The sequence below is a fragment of the Mus caroli genome, chromosome 11 (genome assembly GCF_900094665.2).
Source record: "Mus caroli chromosome 11, CAROLI_EIJ_v1.1, whole genome shotgun sequence".
Taxonomy (NCBI): Eukaryota; Metazoa; Chordata; class Mammalia; order Rodentia; family Muridae; genus Mus; species Mus caroli.
In genome coordinates this window covers 16,089,310-16,094,331 of record NC_034580.1, presented here as the reverse complement: position 1 = coordinate 16,094,331, position 5,022 = coordinate 16,089,310, and positions in this window count along the sequence as shown.

The window sequence follows — 5,022 nt, the reverse complement described above, 5'->3', positions numbered from 1 at the left end:
CACTTTGTAGACCAGGCTGGCCTCGAACTCAGAAATCCGCCTGCCTCTGCCTCCCGAGTGCTGGGATTAAAGGCGTGCGCCACCACGCCCGGCAAAAATGTTCTCCTTGAGAGAAACTGCCCAACTGAAGATATGTAGTTATGATTACAAAACAAGCTATGAAAAAAGAAAGTGCTATGGAAATATACAACTGGGGCATCTCATGTCCTCCCCTGAGGTTAACAAGAACAACCTGTGTTAGAACAGAGGCAAAAACAATGCTTACTTAGATGAAGGAATGGAGGAGTGGGAGTGGGAGGAGCAGAGAGCATGGGCAAAGGTCCTGTGGCAGAAAAGAATCTTGTTAGTGTTTGAGAACTTGTTGACAGATAAGCAAGATAGGAAAGGGAACAGATACACTGTGAGGGTGAATGAAGGGGACATCCTTATTGCTGACTACCGCTGTGCTTTCCAGTGACCGACCGCCCACCTGCCTTCCTTCCCTCCCTGTTTTTAATTTTTGTGTCAGGTTCTCATGTGGCTTAGACTGGCCTTGAACTCCTGACCCTCCTGACTCTGCCTCTGGAATGTCCACATTACAAGTGTGCATCACCTGCCTGACTAAGGCAGGAGAAACACTACAGGCTCAAGACTACAAAGCAAAGCTTTGCCTCAAAACAAACAAACAAAAACACCACACACACACAGAGGCACATGTGCACACACAAAACCCTCTATGTCCTGCCCTGATATCTGAATATTTTATCCTCAGAAACATGACCAAAGCTCTAAAAACTGGTAATAGTATTCTTATATAAGCCTATTTTATTCTTAAATAAATACATTTTTAAAAAGCAGGACAAATGAACATCCATGCCCAGCTACCTTAACATCAGATTAAAATTCTTGCCCAACAATGGTAAAACCAGTTCCAGAATGTCCTCCTACCTGAGCTCAGCCGTGGTCGAACGGGTTGTCTGGATTCTGGTTTGGAGAGGTGTCTGTGCCCAAGAGGAAACAAGGAAGCCACAGCAACTGCATAGTTTGAAAGAGCAAGGCAGGGTTTTAACTTTGGGTTGAAGGTGTGCTTTGCGGTGATTCGTTTAATAGACAGCTATTCTTTAGCTTCTACAAGACCTTCCTCATGCCTCTGAGGTTCAAGCTGCTCTAATAAAACTTTGAGTAAAACTGTGCCAAAGGCCGTAATGACAACTGAGTTTAATCTTTGTTGGCTTTATGTTCTTTGGGAACAGGCACCCCTTCTTCCCATAAACTGTAAGAAGCGACCTGTCCTCTCCTAAGCAGAACAGTTTGGGTTTTATGGACAGGAAGGGGTGAAGAAGACAGAAACAGGAGACAAAGAGCTGACTTTACCTGCATGCCAAGGGCAGGGGCAAAGGGCTGACCTCACTTCTTTTCAGGTGAGAGGATTAGAGAGAGTTAGAGAGGAGGGTGTGATTCATTATCATGCCAATTAGAGTGAGTTTGGGAGATTCACTCCTGTGGTTGATTTCTCACAGAGCTTCAGCTGGCAGCAGGCTCTGCAGCTCAAAGGACACTATGATTTTCTGAATCAGTTTAGACAAACCTGTGGGTCGAATGGGGTTGCCGAAGACCAGAAAACACAGATATTTACATTACCATTCATAATAGTAGCAAAATTACAGTTATGAAGTACTAACAAAGATAATTTTATAATTGGGAGTCATCAAATCATGAGTTACTGTGTTAAAGGTCACAGCTCTAGAAAGGCTGAGATCCTGGTGCATATAGGACTCAGCCAAAACAGTAGCCTCCTGTAATCCTTTCCCAGTATTCTCATTGATTCTTTGAGTATTTCACAACATACATCCCTATCACATTCAAGTCCCAATCCTGTCCTGTCCACCACCACCCCACACCTTTGTGACCTCTCCCCAGAAAAATAAGTAAATTTGTGTTATCCACATAATCACTGGGGCTTGGTCAAACTCTCAGTGGCCTGTCCCCTTATATAGAGCTGAATCCTTTCCTTCTCCCATCCCTGCTGGAAGTAATCTGTTGGGGAGGGCTACATCCCAACATTCTATCACAGTTTTGGGGTTTTTTTTGTTTTTTGTTTTTTTTTTTTGGTTTTTCGAGACAGGGTTTCTCTGTATAGCCCTGACTGTCCTGGAACTCACTTTGTAGACCAGGCTGGCCTCGAACTCAGAAACCCGCCTGCCTCTGCCTCCCGAGTGCTGGGATTAAAGGCGTGCACCACCACGCCCGGCTCTATCACAGTTTTTAAGATTTCTCTCCAATGACTTCCTGTCTAGGCTGTTCGTATTGGGGGGAGTGGAAAGGTAAAGGAAGAGGTTGTCACAGAAGTCTTCCATGTCCCTCTTTATCAACAGTGCATTTGCTGTCATTGATATCATTGCCAAAATAGTAATTTGCTCTTTATGGACCTTGGGGTATATATAGTTCATGGGCTTCCACAGGGTTTCTGTCATCAGCACAGATCACAAACAGGGCTCCTGATGATGTCAGCACTGCCCATAGACATCAGCATGGCTACAGGCTGTGGCACAGACCACAGTCATCCATGTGGTCTTCAGTAGTATAACACTCCATAGACATCAACAAAGACCAGGCCACAGAGCCTCCTGTAACGTTTATTTAATGTAACATTTGTTTCCTGCCTTGAAATATCCTGGCTGTCCTGGATGGAACTCTATATGTAGACAGACCAGGCTGGCTGGCCTTGAACTCAGAGATCTGCCTACCTCTGCTTTCTGAACAAAAATTAAGACATGACAGTTCCTAATCACCCTTAGCCCCAATGTCTTCCATATTCCTATTAGGATGGTCCATTAAGCCCCAGTTAAAGCATCCCACTTGCTCCCATAACCAAAGTCCCAAAATCTGCATTCCTCCAAACAAAAGCATAGTCAGTCCTATCCCAGCAATACCCCAGTTCCTGGTAACAACTTCTGTCTTAGTTAGGGTTTCCATTGCTGTGAAGAAACACCATGATGAAGGCAACTCTTTTTTTTTTTTTTTTTTTTTTTTTTTTTGGTTTTTTTGAGACAGGGTTTCTCTGTATAGACCTGGCTGTCCTGGAACTCACTTTGTAGACCAGGCTAGCCTTGAACTTAGAAATCTACCTGCCTCTGCCTCCCAAGTGCTAGGATTAAAGGCATGTGCCACCAAAGGCAACTCTTATAAGGACAACACTTAATTGGGGCTGGCTTAAAGTTTAGAGGTTCAGTCTAATAACATCAAGGCAAGAAGCAAGCGTGGCAGCATCCAGGCAGGTATGGCCCTGGAGAAGGTGAGAGTTCTATGTCTTGTTTCAAAGGCAAACAGGAAAAGATTGTCTCATGGGCAGCTAGGAGGAGGGTCTCAAAGCCCACTCCCACAGTGACACACTTCCTCCAACAAGGCCACACCTCCCTGGGCCAAGCATATTCAAACCACCACACTAGGTATGTGATAATTTATTTCTCCACCGTTGAAATGAGCTAATTCAAGGCAAATTTAAAAACATATACACGTGGATTTATTAGGAAAGTGCTCTTTGGTGAGTTTACTTGACCGAAGGACCAAGGTGAGGGAAGACACCATGTAAAGGAGAAAGGGGTGTGGGGAGGGAATGAGAGAAAGAACATGTGAGCACAGAAGAGAAGAAGAGACATGACAGACCAAAATGTCTGCATTGTATAGGGAGGAGCCTCTGTGGGAAGGACAGCCTAGCCTCAGGGCTAGAAAAGTCAGGGTTGGGGACAGGGAATGCAGGTAGGGACTGAGGGATGCTGGGAGAACCTGGAAACCAGGTCTGCTTTGGTATGTGAAATATGCACCTCAGCACTTGTTCTAAGTAGGGCATGAAACCAAACAGTATGGTTGAGGAGAAGGTTTTTATTGTAGATATGAGAATTCAGCCACAGGCATCTGTAGGAGTCCAGGGCAAAGAGAGAAAGGAGTGAATTGAACAAGGCCAAAAAAACCCAGCATGAGAAGAGGCGGGGCCATGAGAAGAGGCAGAGCCCGGAGAAAAGGCAGGGAGGGATTGGGGAAGCAAGGGAGGAAGAGAAGAGTGCAAGGGAGTACAAGGGGAAAAGTGCAGGATTAAATAGGAATGAGAAACTGGGGGAAGGGAAGCTGAGCCCTTGGGCTGAAGAGATTTAGTGTAAGAGGCAGGTGCGAAAAGCCAGGAAGGACCGAGTGAGCCTGGAGACCAAACATGTGCTTTGGCATGCTTATAGACACCACAGTTAGCTAGCTGTCCTGGGTTTGAGACCTGACATTCCATCCTTTGTGTTGATAAGGGATGACAGAATCTATTCTGTAACTGCTTACAGAGGATGTGGTCAAAGGCTAGGAAGGGAGAGAGGAGTACCAGGTGGGAGACATGTTTCACTCACTGCCCAGTTGTGTGGGACCAATTCAAACAGATTAGATTATACTAATACCCGAAGATTAGATTTTACAGATTAGCTTGTTACTGGGAAGTTGTGGGCGAGTTCACTACCCCCAAAGATTGAAGCCGGGGGAGTCACCATGGGGAGAGATGGAGAGAGTGATGGGGAGAGGGGGAAGACACAGAGAAGAGAACGGGAGCAGAAACTGAGACTGAGGCAGAGTACACAAAATGTAAGGATTATATAGGGAGGGGCCTCTGGGGGAAGGGCAGTCCAGCTCTTGGGCAGGAAGATTGGGGGCAGGGTATTCCAGGTGGGAACTGAGGGATGCTGGGAGAATCTGGGGGCCAGGTCTGCTTTGGTATGTAAAATATGCGCCCCAGTCCCTTGTCCCCACTCCTAAATCTAGAGCATCTGGGAGCGTCTGAAAGAACATCTAAGGTTTGGAGAATTTGCACTCTTCAATTGACTGCAAATCTGTTAGCAATCTGTCTAAGCTCCACCCCACAGTTACCTCTCTATGAGTTCATGGCTGGCCACTACTCTCATACTCTGATAACTTCTCTTTCTCTTTCTCTTTCTCTTTCTCTTTCTCTTTCTCTTTCTCTTTCTCTTTCTCTTTCTCTTTCTCTTTCTCTTTCTCTTTCTCTTTCTCTTT